Source organism: Manduca sexta, chromosome 28 (assembly GCF_014839805.1).
Source record: "Manduca sexta isolate Smith_Timp_Sample1 chromosome 28, JHU_Msex_v1.0, whole genome shotgun sequence".
Lineage (NCBI taxonomy): Eukaryota > Metazoa > Arthropoda > Insecta > Lepidoptera > Sphingidae > Manduca > Manduca sexta.
Window position 1 is genome coordinate 15,455,365 of NC_051142.1, and position 23,146 is coordinate 15,478,510.

At 34.4% G+C, this 23,146-nt stretch overlaps 1 protein-coding gene across 2 annotated transcripts in view; it reads right to left on the reverse strand.

Annotated features, from left to right (window-relative positions):
* LOC115455611 (ichor) overlaps nucleotides 1-22,557 on the reverse strand; it is a 43,854-nt gene extending 21,297 nt beyond the window's left edge. Inside the window, exons 1-2 of one of the 2 annotated variants that reach the window (XM_030184239.2) lie at nucleotides 22,457-22,557; nucleotides 21,457-21,606 (exon numbers count right to left, since the gene is read on the reverse strand). The gene's annotated coding sequence lies outside the window, so the exon portion shown is untranslated. Of the gene's footprint in view, nucleotides 1-21,456; nucleotides 21,850-22,456 lie in introns of those variants that run through there. The other variant, XM_030184240.2, reaches the window with a different exon arrangement.
* Nucleotides 22,558-23,146: the final 589 nt, after the last annotated feature.

The following is a 23,146-nucleotide window of genomic DNA, read 5'->3' on the forward strand; positions in this document are numbered from 1 at the left end:
AAGGTTACGATGAAATTGGTACATCCTTGTCCGTAATTTTGCGATTAAAAATATGCACTCTAGTACACAATTATTACGAACTACTAGGTTTTGCTTGGGGCTCCTTGAAACACCTTTTCAGCTATCTCCGCCGTGAACATTTTAGAGATGTATATATATTATATTTATTTAATATTTATACTATTCGTGGATATTTACTATCAGACGAGCACCCTATTCGTCACATACCGTACTATAAAGATTAATATTATTCACTCTCTCATTGAAATAAAAATATTTTACGGATTTTATCGCGGTTTTCTATGTTACAATTTTCTCCAACATTAGATATAGTAACTTTAACGTGGTATTTAGAAGTAGGTAGATATTGTATCTGACTTTTCGGACGACCAACACCTCAGTTCCCCCGTCCCAAGGCTGCAGTCTTCGAAACGTCTAACATCCTCTCACACCATCAAAGTGTAACAAAACTTTTACTGTACAAATAGAAACCTCGCATGCACTTAACGTTCATACCGTGGACAAGTTTGTCCAAGTCATCGTCACAAGATTTTGACAATGACTTTTACATTTTACACTATGCTAATGTTGGACACTTTCTTCGCGCTTGCGGTAGGGAGGGAGTTTAATAGGCTATGGTGAGGGTGGGAGGCCGTTCCGCTCATAGAGATCTAGAATCCCTATAGTTATAGGCAGTCTTCTTGCGTTATCTTTCTAGCATAGTAATCCAATGTAATTAATTAAAAATAATATTTCGTATAAATTTAGAATGTGAAATATTTAAGAAAGCATACATACGTATTTTAGAGTAATTAATAAACAATTTATACAAAACCTAACACATTATAGCAGGAGTAATTAATTCAAGACACATTTAGTCCCCTTCCTTCCTTAAAATACGAAAGCCCTAAATAACTTACTAGAGTTAAAACAATTTTGCAAACATAATGTTATCATTCCGATGCACAAGCATTTATACTTAATTACTACACAATTATTCAAAGTATATTCAGCTTATCTACGCGGTTACTTCGAGTGGACCGGGCGGGGGGAGAGGGGCGGGCCGAAGTGGGGGGAGCGCGGCCCGTACTAGAAAGAAAGTTGTTCGCACACACCGGCAAAATAATGTGAAATGTTAACGTATTTGCGCGGGATTAGACATTTTGCAAATATTACGTTTACTTATATTGACTTGTCATAGATATTTTTTCGTCACATCATGGCTATGCCAGACTATCTTTGGGATAGAATAGAACAATATCCAAAAATTGTACAAATAAAAAAAATGGTTTGTTCTTGTTTTGCGGTAACTAATGTTTTTCCTTTAGCTTTGATTGCACCAGGATATTGGTAAATATATTTTTCCGGTCCGAATGTATAGTATGTTTAAGATGGTTTTGATCAAATCATTTAATTCTTTATATAACACCTAACTACAATTGCATTTAAACTACCTTTTCTTATTACGCGATAAACCTATCTAATTAAATAAAAATTTCCCTAATTGTCCGATGCAAACACTGCAACAGTGTCAAGAGGACGTATCAAGAATGAAATTTATTTTTTCCCCGACACTGACCTTTATTAAGCGATAAAACGCGGCGATAATCGCGCTGCGTGTGTTTCGGCCCTACGCATATCGGAACACCTTACCTCTTTAATAATGTTTATTATTATTGACGTCACTTAATTAATGTACCTTTGATAAAATTGTTTTGAGTTGGTGTGGGGTAGGTCTCTACGTAAAGGAAAAGATATGAAGATTATTTCGACAAAGTAATGTAAAGTCGTAATTAATGTAGAGCATGTAGAGCTCTAAAGCTTATTATTAGCGAAACGAATGAACTAAATGGTAGTCTGAAATGTTCTTTATTAATTCGTTTGATTGTATCTTAAAACAGACTTTATAATTAACTATTGTTTAATACAAAAACAATGCCCTGTCCCTATATTGCGTGACAGTGTTACCAACCTCAAAAACGCAATTTATCATTGCCAACCTAACCACCCTTATTGGTAAGACAATAAACATTTAAAAAATTAATACTTAAAATTCCTTTTTGCGTCGACTATTACTACATTGTAATTTTAAATTCCTCATAAAATAGCGTTAAATTATTTCTAAGTTAATTTTGTAAGAATTTTATCGGCATGTTAACTAAGCTATAAATATTAGATCGAAATATCAAAGACGTTATCGTCTTGCGTCTAATCAAACATCTCTTCGCACTTTCACTGATAATCGTTTAGTCATACTTATTTTTTCAACTTATTACTGCTTTGTTCAATTACAACTCTATCACACACACATAAGTCTAACATCTCATTAGCACACGACTCCGCATCGCACCTGTTTACGCCTACATAGAGCCAGTGGGTCAGTGTACCACGCGTTGATGTCTTTTCTATGGGTGTTAGTTGGCGAACTAAATGTAAGGTATTTTACATGTTTTTAGCATTTATAAAGATTTAGATATGTTATTATGATTACTGAGTATTATTATGCTGATTCATGAGTTATATTGACGTTTTCATTACGGTTTGTGGTAAAAATCATATGTTTTTTACACCTATTATAATCTAGTGACGATTAGATTAAAGATAGTCAATATTTTATACGATTATAGAAGTTTTACACGCGTTGTCAATCGTGTGCGATTATCCTTCTTTAAGAGTTTAAAGAATTATGTGGCCAGTGTTACAACTTTCCATTGTAGAACTCTACTATAAACCTCACATGCCGAAACTGCAGTGCAATACTATACAATTCTTGCTAATTCAACTACCTAGGTAACAGTCTCGAAGGCTGCAAATTATTCTAATGATAATTAGACTTTACTTTAATTACGAAAGGGAAGCCGGCAGGAATAGGTTTATATGGACCCCTCACTGCTAGGTAATATTATTATTAACAGACAGTTAAGACACTTAGCAGCTTACTCATCTCGCAGTGGTGCAGCGTAGGTAGAGCGCCAGGGGCGGTCAGCCCCGGACGGCAATTTTAGGCGGCAGAAAAATGCCAAACATAAAAGCTCTTTAAAAATTTTACCTAATTTATCAGTTTTAACTATATCATTTTTTTGCTCTCGGTACCTATAGTTCGCAAATTTTGCGTCCGCCCCGAGTGATAAAATCCTGCTCTATCCCAATGCCATATCAACATTAGAATGAACATAAAAAAGCAACAACAACCAGGACACAGGCAGACAGCACAGTTATGTTACAATAAGCAATGCTTGAATGCAAACATTATCTACATCGATTCTATCTGATTATGTCTGTGCGGATTGAGAGCAACCCGGCCTGGTATTAGTGTTTGTAGAGACTTTTCCGCCCACACATCCACCATTACCGTTCCTGTATGCCAGGATCAGTGGCACGCGTTTAATGACACCGAGCAGTGAAGCTCGGCGAGTCTCAGGAAACACTAATCTGTCTTTAGTATCTGCAGATAGATATAGTCAGTGAAAATTACTGACTTTAATATTGGTATATATACAGTAACTGAGCAGGATATGTATATTTTATGTGTATTTTAATAAGTGACGCCCTTGATGTAATCATCTCTCGTTAGTCGACATTCTATTAGATCTCAGTCTACTAACCATTAGGTGCAATGGGGTCACTATGTCGTGCAAGTATAAAAAAATTACAAGATACATTGACCATAAACAGTATCAACACCATAGAGGATTTTTTATTTAAATTTTATGCGACGCTGGACTTTTTTGTTGGGAATAAAAGTTATGTAATATTTCACAATGAACAGTAATAACACTACTAATATGCCTCTAATCCAAGAATGATAGCAGCTGACTATTACTGCTAAGCTCCATAAATAAACAATCAATAAGAAACTCATACAAAACCTGCCAACAAGATATATTAATGATTTGCGCTTTTAATTTGTAGTTTGATTTCCTTTAATTATTTATTACTTAATAAGCAATAATTACCTATAATAAATCCACGAATAAAACGACGAGAGTTGTATCCATGTAACTGTAAACAAATCTAGTTTCCAAAAATATAACGAACAAAAATGACTAGCGAGCGAACACTTGGTCCCGTTAAATTGTATTCTATGATTCATACTTAATTATATGTTGAAATTAAATGTTTGACAAGTACTGGAGTTGATTTTTTATGTAACAACCAGTTGATAACTGCAATAATCTTTAGTGCTTGAATTAGTTTCGTTTTTTCTCGTATCATTGGCTTAGGCTCTCTTTCAATTAGTGATATTATTAAATAGAATAGAGAGTAATACCTTTCTCAGTAGTAACAAGAATTTAATTAAATATAATAAAATAAAAAGCAACACGACTCACTCTAGATGTCAATTTATAATAATTTATAAATTGCAAAAACATAAAATACTCGGATTAAATATTCAACATCAATAACGAATGACATAAATTACAAAAATTACACGCTACAACTATAAATTAAGCTTAAAAAATGCCGGCATTGATGAACGTTGCCTACACGGTGAGTTTTTGCATAAAATACTTGACGGATACTCATCTTCCATTATTTCAGCTCTGGTTAATATAACTGTTGTAATAACAGCACCATTTGGCCATTCATTAAAATGTTTGCAAGTTGGACGTAGTTCCATTTGGCCAACAACAGACAAATTACCGAACTCCTAATTTATTATATGTAGATACTTTCTAATTAGAATTATAGACTAGCTGTCCCGGTGACTCCGTCTGCGTGGAAGATATTTTGCGTCATTTACCTTCTCTAATTTAATTTTATTTACATCCATTTTATTTACATTCTACTTTCAGCAGTGGATGGAGCCGATTAAAACCTCCTTTTATTTAAACACACACTCAACCCTTTTATCCGCGACAGAGGCGTAATTTGTGCACCTACTTTGCGTCGTGTGTATTCCGTCTAATGATATGACAGGGGGCGAGCCTATCGCCATATCGGGTATAAATTCTAGACTCCGAGCTGGTACTGAGTAAACAATCCCTATATACTGCCCGGCACGGGGATCGAACCCGAGATCTCAGCACTGCATTCGTACTGTAATACAACCACGCCATCGAAGCAAATATTTAATTTATATTATTTATAGTATTACTTCATTGAAATCCGTTTAGCACGTCACATAGGCGAACAAACTCATACTGTAGTATATATCAAATTTTACTTTATATAAAACGTAAGAAACAATAAAAAATAATTGAACTCATCTAGCCAGAGCGTTGTTTACGAGCTACCGAATTTCCCGTTTCGTATGACCCCAGGCTGTACGAGATAACTGCCTCTACCATTATGCCAAATGAGTCGATGACCATATACATTACCATATTTATTTTATAAAAAAATGTGACTCACAGCTATTCTCCTGCATGACCATGCTGTACGGTTATGAATGTGAAGTCCGTTGATCAATTACTATGGGAATATAGTCTCTGGCATCATGAGCGGTTAGATAATTTTGGGAGTGTAGTCTTTGAAATGATGAGCAGTAAGATAACTATGGGAGTGTAGTCTTTGGCATGATGAGCAGTTAGATAACTTTGGGAGTGTATTCTTTGGCATGATGAGCTGTTAGATAATTTTGAGAGTCTAGTCTTTAGCATGATGATCAGTTAGATAACTTTAGGAGTATAGTCATGGATGATGTTAGCAGCTTCTATAGGCTACTTTTATCCCGGCATAACTATTTCACGTGGGTGGAGCCGCGGCCAACAGCTAGTATTAGTATAAAAATCTAGTATTAAGAACTAAGTCAATTGTTTATTGCGTAAAACAATCGCAACTGCAATACTTAATCGCTCGTTGTTTTCTTTGCTAATTTTTACTTATTTCGTATTCTTTTTTAGTCATATCAATTTTGCACACACCGGCCAGGCCATGGACTTACACATACACGTCACATCTGAAACCCCTAGAGGGATAGAGGTGCAACCAGGGCACCTATTTTTCGCCATATCTATTCCGTACAATAAAGTAATGGGGGCGAGTCCGCCTTATCGCGCACAAAATCCAGATAATAATGAGCAGAAAACCGCATTATCACTTTGCCAGAACCAAGATGCGAACCCGAAACCTCAGGGTAGTAATAAACATATTATACAAGTTAATTTGTGAACCCATAAGAACATAGTGATTTGTATTCTGAAATGGGATTTAAACAATCTGAGCCGCAAACAAAATGTTCTTAATAAAAACCAAAATCCACTCCACATTTCGCTGCTTTTGGAAGTAAGTCAGCCATTATGTTGTGCGGACACGAGCGGTCTTTTAATGTGCACAGACGGACAGATATCCGTTCGCTATATACATACAGAATAATAATAGTGTAACGGAGTTCAGTTTAAATCTCATGTAATTGGGTGTCCGCAACGTTAGGCTTACGGCTGTAATTAGAAGGCTGGACAAGTCATAAGCGGTAGCGGGTTTGAGATTAAATACAATAAATATGGCTTATTTAAAATAAAGAGAAATTTGAGGTTTATGACCCAATAATAACAATAGCTATAATATTCTCAAATTAATTAAATGCTTTAACACACCACGATAAATAAGACAATGTGGCGGTACATATTTAAATTGAATAACACATACTAGAGACCAGTGGCGAAGGGAAATTTCCGAAAGGAAACCTACGCAACTTATAGGCACTTATAATATGCATAAATGAAGTCTGCAAATCGTTTTAATGGTAATTACATGTTGCATCAATTCCGATAGGGATGCCGGTAGGAATCAGTTATATGCACCCTTCGCGACTGCAGTAGACACTTCAAATAAGCTATGAGTGATCAGACCAACACAAGAATAAAACTTTATACCCGAGATCAAACGTTCCGCTACCAATTAATTAAATTAGTGAAAATCGATTTAGTATCATTTCGAAAATTACAGTTCCAAGTAAAAGTATGTATTCGAAACCACTTTTACTTTAAGTGTCAAATCTTTTATTACTTAGAGCGTAAGTAAAATATGTCGAACTTATGAATAACTAGAGATGAGCACGTGTGCTTCTGAGAATTTAGGCGTGGCTACTTGTCTGCCTCATTTCATATTAGAGAGTAGATTTTGTGAGTCATGTTAGACTAGTGACAACGCGCAATAAGATTTAGGTTCGATTAAGAACTGGTGACAGTGTAGGTGAATACTTCGATTAAAAAAGCAATAGTTGCCTGTCTTTGAGCTTCCAATATATTTTCTGCATTTTTTGTATATATTTTTAAATTGACACAAAAATGCATATCATTAGTAGGATTAACACAGTATATAAACTGATAAATGAGTTAGTGTTATAAAAAATAGATTATTTGAATAAAAATATACAGTTACATCATTAAAATCTGATCTATTTACACATTCATTGTAATTTTAAATTTGGAATTAAAATTTACATACAACGAGCTTATTCGCATACACCTGTCCCTCTCTCACATCCCGAAAAGACGTTAGAGCGAGAAGATAAAAAGTGTTTGACAAAAATGCGGTCTCGGTAAGTAGGTTTACGATCGGTGCGTGACACTCGCCGCGTATGTACGGTACCCGGGTTTGTGACCTAGGCATTGTGATTGACCTACGATGTAAACATCAGCTGTGTAACCTAGATTGTAGATTTGACTTAGGTCTTGTTTAAGAATCTAGGTACCATATATTTCGGTCGTACATATACATTATATTTGTAGAGTATAGGCAAACAGCTAGTTATTGCGAATATCTAATCGGTGAATCTCCCCTGCCTCCTCTTTTAGGACACAAGCGTGAGCATAAGTTTCGCGATACTTATAATGCGTAAAAAATACAAAAGTAACGCAACAGCCCGAGGTGTTGTCATGCGACTGTGGCGTGAGCTAACGCAGTTTGAAAATAACCCCAAATTGATAGTACGCAATGTGATTGCAAAAGCATTTGGAATGGAGTTCTACAGTTAATGTGAAATTAGAATTGCACAAAACGTGATAAATAATAATATCAACCCCGTGTAAAATTGTTCCAATGCTGGCGCGCGCCGTTGCGGTTGAGTGGTTAGGCCTTTCGTCTACCTTAGTACAGGTCGGTAGACCTTCAAAATTCTTGTTAAAACTCTGAGCCGGTTATTTGTGTTTTTTTAATCCGTTAAAACTGGCCATAATTTAAAAAAAGTTATATTTTTTTAATTTATGAAGTAGTTTTAACCGATAGCGTTCTTTTTTTAAATAATAGAAAAAGTATAAATTTCGAAAAAGGAACGCGTGAGCACGAAGTTTATTTTACTTTAATTTAGGAATCTAAGTTATATGTCGATATAAACGCAAACGACACGTAGCATCTCAAACTTCATTTACTTCTTAATATTCAATACTTCAATATTTTTGTTAAAAATTATCATGGCAGGTCGAGCGGCGATTGGTGCTCCCTGCCGGGACAGGTTCCCGGGATAACGGGACTCGCCTGCCGTGACCCCAATACCAGGATTTCCGAAAACGAATACTCGAATCTTACCGCGCGGCGGGACATTTTGAGACGATGTTATATTTATAGAATGTGTATTGAACTTTAAGGGTTTTTATTTTGTAAGTAATATTGAAATCTATTATATTGGCTGCATTAGTTTAAGTTTATCGACAGTATTTTGACTATTGTTATCAGTAACTTGCATTAAGAAATTAAAATATTTTATTTATTGATTTAGTTCAATATCTTCAGGTATATTATTCCATAAATTATTTCTAATATACAATTCCTCAATCCTATATTAATGATAGATAATATTCAATACAGTTTAAATATTTTAACGTTATTATTTAATGTCTACTCTTAATGAGTTTTCAGCAAAAAATACAAGCAGTAATAAGGTCTCACGAACTTCAAAGGCGTCCCATATTTTCGGCAGCACATCCTGTTAGCCTACTACTTCAAATGATGTCATAAGGAAAAAATCGCAAGAACCCCGACAAGGATGCTATTACAACTTTCTTTGCGAACATTTGCTTTATTCTGAAATAATGTCATCAGATTATTTTCTATCACTATTTTGTAATCTTAAAGAGATCAAAGTAAAGCAAGAACTTCCAGACACGTTTATTCTAGCGGATATATTTTAATAAGTTTATGCAAATGCAATTTGCCGCAAGCTTTGCAAACTCCGAAATTTCCAGGAAACGGCCTGCTATTACTGTTAACATGGTAAACATCACTTGCAGTAGATAACTTTTGCAAGATTTCTTTTTAATCTAAACCCACCACAAAAAAGTTAAAGTGGCCGCCATATTGGATTTTTTGAATTGAGACTAATTAATATCAAAATCGGACGTGGCTTTGGATACAAACTATAGATTTAAATTTAGAATTTAAAAAAAGAAACACCATTTTAAATTATCTTGTTTTATCGCCCATTGGCTTCCAAATCGATATTTGGACGTATGCTTTGTCATAAAATCTTTGATATTGTAGCTTATTTTCCTTAGAAGAATATGATGCACCAAGAAACCGTCGGGTTAATAGAACTTTAGATACCACGTACAAAGCGACCAGAGCAAAACCATAGCTGACTTAACAATTCAGAAATCCTTGCAACCAAGAAACAGGGAGCAGCCGTCTCTTTATACAATGCTAGTCTAAGTATAAAAGGCTAAACATCTGTTAAACAGTAGTCCATTCTATATACAGCGAAAACTCTACGAGCACTAACTCTAGTATTCAAAATCCATTACCGCAACAATAAATTGCATTACATTGTAGGTTTAATTAATTTTCAATATTATATCAATGAAGACAATGTCGATAATAGATTGACATTAAAAAAATCTCTGTTCTCTCCGCCGTATATTCGCCGACTCTAAGGTACATTTTTTTTGCCGGATGTGCGAAAAGCATCCGCCCGAATATCGATTATGACAACCATATTACCGGATGGTCACAAAGTTTGATTGACTCACTCAATATTAAGAGTAATATTATAAGACATGTAATAGAAGATAAATATGGCGCAACTTTCTCCGTCTGACCAACATAACGGTATTAGAACTGTCATATTTCAACAAATGATTCCGATAAAAACTATAATAACTTAATACATTTTTATTTTAACGTTGCAAATATACACAAAATCTTATAGATCCTAAAAGTAACCAAAAATATTTGAATAGTCGATGCCTGTGGTATTCGTCTCTAATATAAAAACTGAAATAATAGGTATTGAATAAGAGAAAGGTATTTCTTGTCAGAAATTTGTTGGATAAATAAGTTATATTTTACAGATCTAGTTCATTGGTTAACTCAACTAAGGTACAATTTTGAACTCAATATATTGCAATAAGATTTTGTATAGCAGGAAGCTATCGCCATTCCATACACCAGTAGAAATTCAGTACAGGGCGGCATAAGTCTGTCGATGTCTCTCATTGATCGACATATTTGGACTACCAAGTCAATTCTCCAAAATGATTATGGAATTTATCTGCTCAGTATCAACCCATAGTATAGAATCTTGTTTAGTAAATATGATGCTTGACCCCTATTACGTTGGACCTAACATAGTTGGCTAGTGAAAACACCTCTGCCTATTTATGAAAAGTGAAAAAGGCGTATGTTCCTAAGACCAGTGTACTTCCCGTACATTTTTTGTCTACACGTGAAAAGGAAAAAGACGTGATAACTACACTAGGTATAAGTGTAGCTACACTAATATAAAGACATACCCCCCCCCCCCCTAAACGTGGTTTGTTCAAGTTGTTTGTCTCATGCTGTCTCGGCTTACTTTGCCAAGTAAATTTAACTTCAGTGCAAAACCTCCGATCACAAAGCGATCTCACAGATCTCTGAATCACGTTTACTGTTAGATGCGTTTCACTTTTTGAGACGTCCGCCCCACTCCGCCTCCCGCGCCTTTCCTTTGACCGCGTCCCCTCCCTGACCGTGAAACCTAGATACCGCATGATGCGACGCTTCTGTTTAGTTACCAATTGTTTTGGGCATCGCTGAGGCTTTGGAGGAAAAATTAGAGCTATTAAATGTTTTTGGTAACCTCATTTGATGGAAATGTAGAGCAATAATATACTCTATATATGCTACGTTAGAGTTACTTTTAATAGGGTATAAACCTAGTCACACGATTAAAAGAAAAACAATCGTTAACACCAATTAAGAAATTAGTGTTAACAACATACAATTTAGAAATTTATTACAAATCAATTAAAGTCTCTTTTACCTTTCTATAGGTACAATTTACATCCATTCAGATTTAAAAAGTGATCTATTAACACTAGAACGTTGTTTGTAACGATCTTAGTTTCCTTGCATCCACATTTTGATAGGATAATTCTTAAACACCTATCAATATTCATCTTATAATTTATTCTATAGACCTATCCTATCCGAATATCTATTATTTACCCCACTTTATCTATTCCATCTAAAGATAAGATGCTGAGATCGACAATGTTCTTTGTCCTTACTCAATGCGTGAGAGAGAGGCAGCTATACATCAGAGCGGGACAAGTGACGGGCAATGTCCTGATTTGTCAATAAACTTGACCTACATTTCATTCAGAGCGATTCTAAAGGAATCTTTGATAGAGTAGCGTTCACACGTAAAATCTATTTGTATGCTTGTAGGTAAACAGATGTTTATAAACACGGCATTTTGAAAGGGTTCGTGAAAGGGTTTGGATATATTATAAATAATTGCATTATCGATGTATTATATATTATTATATAGAAGCAATTTCATAGGATTATGGTCTTAATTCCATTAAAAATATATACAATATTACTATGAATGTGTAGAGTTAATAGAAATTCTCGTTGCAGAACTGTATAGCATGTGTTGAACATATTATTTAACACTTAAAACGGTATTTATATTCAAACAATTTAATTTAAATATATATAAAAAAATCGGGAAAATGGTTTACAGATTATAAGTCAATATATATACCTATCTTATGTAAATTTACTTTGTAAATAATTAACAGTTTTTAATAAAAATATGAATGTATAATAAATATTTAATTATCATTCCAGTGGAAATAAAAAATGAGCTGAATGATAAATTAAATTGTATTTTATAATTATGCATCAGAAACATTAATCATATTTGTTTAGTAATATGTTAACATTGCTCGAAGCCTCTTTTAATTCATCGATTATAAATTTATAAGTATTTTTACTTATAAAACTTTTAAATGCGTATTCGATTCCAATTAGTACAGTTAATATTTATGTTCTTTTTTTAAATAATACAATGCTTATAATACCAATTAATGTTAGAAAAGTCTCTGTAGAGGCTGTAGAAATCTCATTCTTAAATCAAACTTTAAACTAACAAATAGTAGAGTCCAAAACTACTACACAATGTAAAGCAGCCTTAACCCGAAGTTCCCAAAAGGCATAAAATCCGAATGGAATCCACTGCGGTCAGCGCCGGTTTAGTTAGGGTCCTTGTCCGGCGATATAACGGTGTATATTTTGGGCCTCTACCGCACCGCTCTACGGGCTGATTGTGAACTCTATACTGAATTCTATGTCGTAATAAGTTTGTGTTTAAATGCAAACTGTGGAGATTGCTTTGATAAAGAATTATTTAGAAATTGCATTTTTATTTAAATAATGTAGAAAAAAGAGTGAATAAAATATATAATATTTTTTTGTTTTTGTCGATTAGTCTATCTAGTCTTATATAAAAATGTTTAATCTAGAGTGAACGTTTTGTTTTAATTTGTGAAGAGGTTGTTTAAGAATATTTTATTTCAAACAAATAAAAAACAATCTCCTTAACTATTTACTATTTTAATACATTTTGGAAACACAAAAAAATCTCTATAATTATTATACGCTGTTGATTTTATTATCGATTTTGTACTAGCATTTACTACACTTATCCATGGCAATAGTCTAGACTCGCAACAGGCTGCACTAACGAAACGTCATAACCAACGAATCTCTAACATTTAACATTTCAGTGTTCAACGATTTTGAACCGGAATCCTACTAAATTTTGCCATAGCAACAGCCCAGTCTGCAACGGGCCGGTCTAGTTAAACGTGCGTCACAACTCACAGCGTAACTGTTCCTAAAACCATCAAGTACCAAATTATCGCAATTTGAATATGATACTGTTAGCTGTTGTCTATGTAGTAGGTCGAGTGAGGATGGACTGCGTAGAGGAAAATATTGCGGAGTGAATGAGACGATGACTGGCCGAAAAGAATGAACGAAGACAGCTTATATATTGCCTTAAAGAAATTTATTAAAATATGAACGAATGAGATTGAATGAGATGTGGACCGGTCAGAAAGAACGAAAGAATGTTTAAACCAAATATGGTAAGAAAATGATATAGTAAGTAAATTGATATTATCTATTGTATGAGTATACTAGAGCGTTGCCAGACCATGCAAAGCAAAGATCGATTAGGTGATAAGAGTGTCTGGGTCAAGGATGCAGTAATAATATAAAAGCACAATCAAAAGCTCAGGTGATACTGCTGCTGATTACAGACTGTAGTGTTCCTTATCAGGCAAGCAGTTTTCTAATTTAATCTGCCTGTTTAAAAAAATTGTAAAAACATAGACTCTTAAGTCTCTACTCAGTTACCAAAGACTTTAAACTCTATCTTCTACTTACTCTATCATTTCCTACCAATAAGTCGTCTCGTTTGCGCGGGTTCGTCTTGATAAGTATCAATATTCTGTCCATAGGCTAATAGCTACAATATTCAAGCGTGAAGCACGTTACTGCTAGTATATAAATATTGCGCATTTTGAGACTAAAATTCCTAATATTTGAGTAATGCGATGGACGGTGTCATCATGAAATCCATATTTAAAAGCTGGTTAATGTTTCTGCTAATGAACAGCTCATTCCTATTTTATCATGATCTTCATAATTACAAGTTTTGGATAGTGTTAATATTTTCATAGATAGAGCGTTGTTTGAGCACAACCTTTTCATAAGTCTAAACCGAATTACACGTCAGCTCGACACTGCGTGCGAGTGAGACAGCGCACCCCCATCTCTCTCTACAGGTCGGTGGCTCCGCGGCCTTGTCTGCGCGCGTCGGAGCGTGCACGCAGTTATACTACGTCACAGCCCGTACTAACAGTACCGCACGTGGCCACGCGAGTTGTGAATTGCAAACCACTGTTCACAGTGTTACAACGCATTGTATATTAATGGGCTTTCTTCTGCCAATGGTGCAGTGTTGGCCAAAAGTTGACTATTTTTGAGATACTACACTGAAGTTGAAAGTATTGGCCAAATACATTGGCCTATCTAATATTAAGTTGGTCATCTGATTTATTCCAGTTGATATTACTGGATGGATGTCCCCGAAAGACTCAAAGTATGCCCCCTGTCATAAGTAGGTACAGTTGGTTAACCAGTCAAATACAAAATAAATTTGGTATTCTACTATCAGCTATGATGTTGATATATATACCACTAGATCTAATTGATACTTTACAGCTGAAGCGGGTTGATACCATTGTCACAGGCTCTGAGTAAACCTTTTTTTTTGATACCACTGTCACAGGCATCTGAGTTAAAACTTTATTTTCGCTTGCCGATATATGGAAATTGTCTTCCAGAACCTTTCTACTCCCCAAATGTGATAAAGCATCAACAATTCTATTGGTATTGTCAATATTTGTGAGCACCGCTGATCACCAACCAGATCCTTTACTCTTTTGCCTCTTAAAAATCACCATATAAAAAAAAAATCTACCTTACAAAATCTATAAATAAAGGTATTTTTATAAGCACCCATCAATACACGACCCACTTACGTGTGGGAGTCAAATTACATGTTGTGACGTCACATCCGCACAAAACCTATATCCGGCTGGTTCCGGATCTTAAGGGCGATGTAAACAACTCTTTAGAATTAGTTAAGGGTTGTAATGATGGGTTTAGGCGTATTCATTTTTTACTGACGGCTTTTTATTATAAGGTATAATTATTTTTTTATATTTATGGGTAAGTTGGGGAGTTTTGGGCGCTGTCTTATATTCAGATTAAGGACGATTCATAAGTTAACAATGACTTATATAGTGACGTGAAAATACGGCTGAATATTTTTTATAACTTTAAACCTATGTAATTTAAAATCGATAGAGATGCGATTAATGGGGGTTTAACATGGACATAAATAAGAGATGATCCAAAAAGCAAGGCAAATAAATAAAAAAAAAGTTGTTTATTTCATTGAACCAGCCATGAATTCTTTAAGTAACTCGAAACATCAAACTGATAAATTTTTCCTCGTTTCATTATGTTGACGAAGTTTCTTGTCAGCCGCGAAATCAAATGTCAACGTATAAGGCAGAATAATATACTGCCTTTAACACTTTCTCCGTATTCAATCACTACGTTATCGATAATCGATATCAGTACACAATCGATGGTCCAGGTACAGCGCATCTTACATTCCCACACCGACTGCGCACATGTTCGTTTTTTCATAGCCGGTGTTCCAATTTTGAATTCAAATATTGACTGATTGAAGGGTTCGCGGGACATCTGTCGTGGACCCTTTATATAGGAGAAAGCCACACGCGATGGGAAAGCCTTTGGCGTCTCATATTTTCGGCAACATGTGCACTAAAAGAACCTTATTGTTACTGGCTGCATGTAATTTGAATGGTTGAAAAAAGTATAATTTGTATGTTACGTAAAGAAAGGCGTAAGATTGTCTTTTGTGTTTTTTTTAACGACGCGACGACAGTCGAAATATTCAGCCAACATTTAGTTATAATAAGTAATACTTCTTAACAATGTAACTAAATAAACCGTTCATACTGTTTCTCTATCAATTCTAATACTGGTTAGCAATAGCAATAAGATGTAAAATAGTTGTAAAGTATTATAAAAATAAAGATAAAAAACAGACCTTATACTAGAAATAGGGGGACTAGAAAAAAAAAATACTGGTTAGCAATCTGGATAGCGTTGACGTATGTAGGTCATTGGGAGCCGAGGCCTAGACCACTATTAGAGCCTAGGGAGGGGAGACCCGCTCGACCGGTCGCAACCCATTAACGGCCAGATGAGTGGCTTTCACCGACCGCCGCCGCGCCGGTACCACCGTGCCCATCATTTACGCATTTTTTATGAAAATTTTCGCGAAATTGTGATGCAATGTATTCTGATAAGGTGTGTCTGGAGAAGGAAAAGATAAAATTATCCGATAAATATTTTGCCAGAATATCTATAAGTCGATTGCATTGTAATTAAGTTTTGTAAAATTCGTATACGCGATGAATTTGGAAAAATAAATAGAAACACGTAAAGTCTATAAATACCGATTTATCTTGAACTAAACATAGAATATTATTTGAAATATATAGATATTATAAATGCCACTTTAATATTGACAGGTGTGTATTATATAGTATGAATTTGGAATAGATGACTTCATACAGATTCTAATCCAAAGCGGCATAGGCAAATCCAATTTTCAAAGTTGCATTCTATTCTGTTTACTTCTAATTGTTTTTATTATTGTTACATGTGCTGCCTTCCAGTGTAAATAAATAAAATAAAACCTTCTACATATTGGCAAATGTAAAATATTTAAATTAGCGAATATGGAATGTTCTAAATTCAAATTTCAAAGACTATTGGGATATAACGTTTCTTTACATACCGCAAATCTAAGTGTCAAATTGACGTCTAGTAAAAATGGCGCCGGTGGTGAATCAGCTGATTGGTCGCCATGACGACGACGCTTTCACCGCTGGGCAATGTCCGCGCGTCGTCGCGTGAGCCTTCTACCAAGTAGTAGGATTCGCTGTGATTGACCACGCGTATTTATTCTTATCTTTAACAAAACAATCTAACCTTGAGTAGTTGATTACGCATGACAATAGTATAGTGCGTTTGGAGTTAAGCCATAAACACCATTTTAGAAGAATTAATTATATTATATAGTTGCTCTATTTTGAAAATGTTATTTAGTTTGGCTGTATTTTCGCGGTCTAACATATTTGAAAGATACAAAAAATAATGAATTAAAATCGTTTTGTAATATACAGCAGTTCTATTACATTTAAAATAAAAACCTATATTTGCACAAGTTGGTAAGATACGTTACGTGTTCTTAATTCAAAATAATATCTCACATGATAAAGAAAGATAACTGATTAGAAATGTCCTAAAAATAAATTAGAATTTTTATAGCGGAAGTTTTGTTCATTAAAATTTATTTTTTGATTTCTAAAATGTTTCACATTAACCTAAATGGTATGTGTAGGTATGCAAATTAATAGTCTATCGATACTGCAACAGATGTTTTGAGACTCGAGACAATCTGTGGATACGTACTTCAGTCTATTTTTAGTTCCTTATAATCAGCGCTTGTAATGATCAAGGGAAACTTCATAAAAACCTAAGAATTCTCCATAAAAAAATCTATCATATAAGTAGTTCAACCAAATTTAGATCAAATGCCTTAGAAAAGTGAGTTCAAATTCCAACAGCGATAAAAGCATTTGCCGATACTTCATTACAAACTAAACTTAGGTACAATGAATAAGAAAAAAACAGACTATTAGCAACCTTCAGACAGAAGTTACGAAAATGGGTTGAAAAAGTATGAAATGATTCAGTGTTCCGAGTAAACGTGTCGAAAGACGAGATTGCAAGAGCAATCGATTGGGAATACCAGTAGACTTGAGTTTTGTGAATTTTAGGAATCGCGTCATATTTTTGTTGAATTAGATGAGCAAGTCACTTGCCTGGTAGTAATCGCCACTAAGTCGCTGGCTTGATAGTTATTACCACAGTGAGCCAGAGTATTGTTGAAATATACTATTGAGCATCTTACTGTGCTTGTCACATTAAGATATTAGACTGGATAACTACATTTAAAGAATAATCTCCTTAATTCATATAGTAGGTAATGCCTATATTAAAATCACTCGCCCTTAAATCCAATTACAGTTCAAACATATACAAACCGCCTTACATAAAAACGTTAAAAGGTATACGTCAACAAAGTATTTTGACTTATAGTGGTATGATATTATAACCATCGTAAATTTGTACAATTGAACGCCATGAAGTGGCCATTAAAAGTTTTATTCATGAACAAATAAATCTAACGTAGATCAATACTAGCAAATACTTTCGAACCCAACTTATCACTCCACAGCCATGATAAATCATAAGGCTGATGGTAGACGTATCAGTCCCACCACAGTATGATGAATCTGTCATAGGATGGTAGAAGTATCCATCAGTCCCCAGCCGTATCCGCCTAAAGTTTCTCCACGTTGCACTTGACATTACGGCCTGATCGCATGGTCATTGCCGCTGCGCATGATTCCGCGGCGCGCAAGTGAAAGTTGCGAGCCTCCCACCCCGCGCCGCGTATGTGTGTCACTAACACTAGGTTTATAGTGCTTAGATGCGTGTGAGTTTGGACTGTTTGTTTTGTATAGTTTTTAGGAGCGAAGGATGATATTTTTCGAAAGGGAACACGTTACAACATATAGGTTTTACTAATATGCATAAATACGGTTTGCAAATCGTTCAAAGGAAAGGAAAGCTGATAGTCTGATCGCCACTGATAGATTTGTTAGTATAGCTGTCGGTGATATGGGCTTACACATTTTAGTTTTTTTTTATGTGATTTCAAGAGATCGTCAAACAAGACCGTAAAAGTCTAGACATGTGAGACATATAGGCGTATTTCCAACTGGTAAAATATTTTTTCTCATTTAGCTAAGCGGGAGAAACACATTTATTATATATTAGGAATTCTTAATGCATTTTGTATCAAACACAAATGCTAAAATAAATAAACAGAATCAATTTTCCAAATATATTATGACCATGTCCCTTATTACTGCATACACGTATTCCGTAGACTTGTAAATTTGAACTTTAAGAATGATTAATTTAAAGTAGAAATCGTCTACATCGTATGGTAGAATACATAACCCGTCTCTGGCAGTCAAACAATATTCATAGCACACGTCAGGACATGAACCCCAGACAAGATCAGAGCAATCCTGACCCACATATCGCAGTTCCACACGCCCACAGAGCTTGCCTCATGCGCGCCTAGTCCGTGACTCATCCGGCTCGAAGGATCGCGCATCATAACCTTACATTGAGAATTGAGATCATATAAACCAACGCTTATATTCTAATTTGTGATGCATAGGCATAAGTCGAAGGTTCCGCGTAAAAAAACTTTCCCGGGATAAAAGTTTTATTGTATATTTTACCGGGATATAAAGCATGTGTATATTATGTTTTATACCTCAGTGTTCTTTAAGTAGCATAGACTGCATGGTAGATATCGAATTCCAAATACATTTTTTATTTGGTCTACTTAATTGGATAGAATCAATTTAATATGTCAACTGTTCACAAGGAATCATTGCTCTATGTTTATTTTACATGAAGGCACAGCATGCTTCATTATACTGCAGTAAAATCTAATTCTGGTTCTATGGCTATTTCTAACAAATATCAATACATCCAAACATCTTTACAAACATACTCGTCAACTAGATACATCTGACTGTACATCAAAAAATCTTCGTAGTATCAAAGATTTCAACGACACTCAGACTTAAAAGAAATATTATTATAGTTTGTATTATATAATAGACACTATAGACATAAATGTAGCGAGTAAGATATATGATTTAGTATTATATAGTAACACAGTGACTGAGAGCATAGACATAGTATTTTATATATGGTCTAGCACTCTATGCGAATGAAAATACCGTAATTAGCCTAACATCCAGTTACTCTAACTCTTAAGTTCTCAATACTTGCGATACAAATCTTGTGTCATGAGCCTTATAATTCACACATTCAGTACAAATAAAAATCCCAATATTTATTTGTATATTACAAAAACACAAGGTATTGTTCGACGGCCTCTTGCTATTATTAGTTTATGGCTCTACCACGTTACTGACAAATATAAATTTGAATATAAATAGACTAATCACATTTATCTAGAGACCCATCATGTTATAAAGCTAATATGATAGGAAGAGCTAGTTAGATTTCAACTCGTTTTTATAAAACAATGTAGAGTTCGGCTTCAGTGAAAAACGACGTATACCTTTTTTTTATCCCGAAAAGTATACGGAAATTATACAAATTTTAAACACATTCTACTTCAAATATCGATCGAAGACGATACTCGACAGTCGCTTGAATTAAGCCGGCGTGTTGTATTTGCTAACAGACCAGTTGTAAATTTACTGTTATATACTTTTAATAGTATTCCGAAATTATGCATTAATGTTAATAGAAGTTGGAACTTATGAACACTACTTTAAGGTTTAATTTTTTTTATTGTAAATTTCACGAAGTAACTCGGTGCAGTTTTAGAAAAAAAATATTAGTCTATTAAAAAAAACATATCAAACACTCAACGTCTCAAAGAATATAAATTTATTAATTAGAAGATGCAATAATTACACACTCATACAACTCATTCAAAAGAATAAATGAAAGCAAATTAATTTACCAATTAACACCGAAATGAAAACATGTTGAACGTCGTAAAGTCATACCGTAATCAATTTCAAAACATGAATGAATGAACATATTAAATGAAAACTCTCGCATGAAGCTTCTTACTCAGTACATTTAAAAAAAAAGTAAAGGTATTTCTATACCCAAGCCTTCAAAGTTAGATTAATATTATGCTATTATAAAATCTGTCTTTCTACAATATATAACACCTCTCACGCCTTAATCCGAAGTGGTAGGTAGAGGTCAATAAAGGCACTTTTCACCAAGCCTTTATATACCTAGTTAGGGCTATACATATTCCTTTATAAATGCATGACGAACTGAGAGATGATGCTGTAAATTCTGAAATGAATCCCTAATTACTGGTAGCTAAAGTCTAAACTCGTGTATCCGTGGCGTATTGTCATTCCTGTAGGCACAACCTGTTAGATTGAGGTAGGTTCAATATACACCTAACAACCTCACCATTACATTTTTAGTAGTTTCTCCATTCATATAATTTTATTACGAGACCATTTATTTCATTGTAAATTAACAGGCAATGTTTTTTAACTTAATTAAATGAGAAAATGTGTAGATTAAAATAAACAATAGATAGTGATACTTGTAAATATGTCCGTTTGTCTTCTGCACTAATTTATAAAATTGTCATGCCAGCATTCCGAAGGGCTATTTGGGTCCCAAAAATAGACTTATAATACATAAATACTATGAAGTTGTCATTATTGAATTTATTAAAAAAAATACATAAACATAAAATGTTTTCTAAATTATGGGTAATTTTTTAAAACCTGCAGATGATTTTATTAGCTTTTATTAGACAATGTGCATCTATAAAACACTGCTTTATACAAAAATATATTTTTGCCTAAATGTCATATTTTTTTACCGATTCCACCCAGTCTCACGAATTTCACATCATCCTTTATTCAGCATACCTATTACAAAAACCTTTCGAAAGCAGATACAACAACTCACCTGAAAATGATGTGAAGATGGGCAGCGTTGATGTCTTCGTCAAATCCAACACATTATTCCACCGATATTCAGTCCTCACTCGACGGTCCCTTGAACGCACCAGGGGAACAATCCAGGGTCTCAGAGCGGGAAGAGTGGGGGGGCAGGGGACTAGAACAAAAGCCAACTCTATAGAAGAAACCTAATTAACGTACTCACATATTTCTCGAAATAAAATATTAGTACGGGATTAAGCGTACAATGACCTCGTTAAATTAATTACCGATTTAATTTAGTTGCGTTAACAATCGCAATTGCACAATGTATCTCTATTAGTTAGTTTTATTATTAATTAATTGTAATCAATTTTGTTGTTAAAGAGGTAAGTTAATAAGTTTCTTAAATTATGTCTTCTAATTATAATGGTTAAAAATAAAAACAAATGGAAATATGTAAAGTGTGTCGCCTCAAACAGGCCACGCGCTCCGTTAGAACTGTAAAAAAACTCGTCGGACGACCTTCGCGATAAGCGTCCAAAATCGAACCGCCAACACCGCGACCCGGAAAATTACATTTCCATATCACTGAACGAATGAAAACACGTACGATTTTCTTTAGAATTTTCAATTTTGATTATTTGAAAAATCTAGGCTCTACCAACATGCAGTTAGTAAACAGTGTGGTTGTTAGTCATTAAACTAAAATAGGAAAAAAAGAAAAAACAGGAAAAGATGTGATTGGCATGAATAGATATGACGAAAACGAAAAAAATATGAAAAAAAAAAACAAAACAAAAATATTCTTTCGAATATTTACAAAGGAGGTAGAATTATAGAATATATAAATAGTAGAGTAGTAATAAAAAACTGTTCTCCAAGTGCTCATCCACTGTAGATCCACAATCCGCGGCACTGTCACGTCACTATGATGCCAATTACAAACATTTCCCAAAAACAACATTGCCCCATTTTGAAAATGGAACAATTTTTTTTCTTTTTTTTTTGTAATTTTTGTAACGTACACTGTTTTTTTTTTCCGGTGGAGCGTCACTGTGTGTATGTTTTTGGTGTTATTTTACGCACTGCACTGCACTCACTGGGCGACAGGCGCCGGCCGCGCGACTCTGCGACTGACTGCGGCGCGCGCGCACCCCACTCGTTTCCCACCAAAAATTTTCTACCACCACAGCGCTGGGCGGACGAACCGCGGGCCGCTTCTACGCGCTACGATGTAGACTCAAATGCGTCGATATTGAAGTATTATAAGTGCAATCAGCGTTTAATGCAATAGATTGACTGCTACATGATTTTACAGCGTAGTATAATCTATCAATATCAGACGAATTTCTATGAATAATTGCTAGTATAATACTAGTCTACTTTATTACGACTCGCCCTTTTTGTACCTAAAACATTGGTAGCTAAAATTATAACGATAAAATTGGCAATAATTTTTATATATTGAACACCATATTAATTTATGAATTAAAATTACACAGCTTGTGACATTGTTTGAACAGGTGATAATGATTGTTTTGTATATGTGCTACAACATGCCATGTTAAGATATGTTACAAAACTTGTATCATTGGTAGAATATACAAAACCAATAACATATAACCATATCTAAAATAATTTAGCAACGATGGAAAAAAAATAAAAGAAGGGAAAAAGGGTTTGACGGGTAAATATTTCAAAATTAAACACAGTCG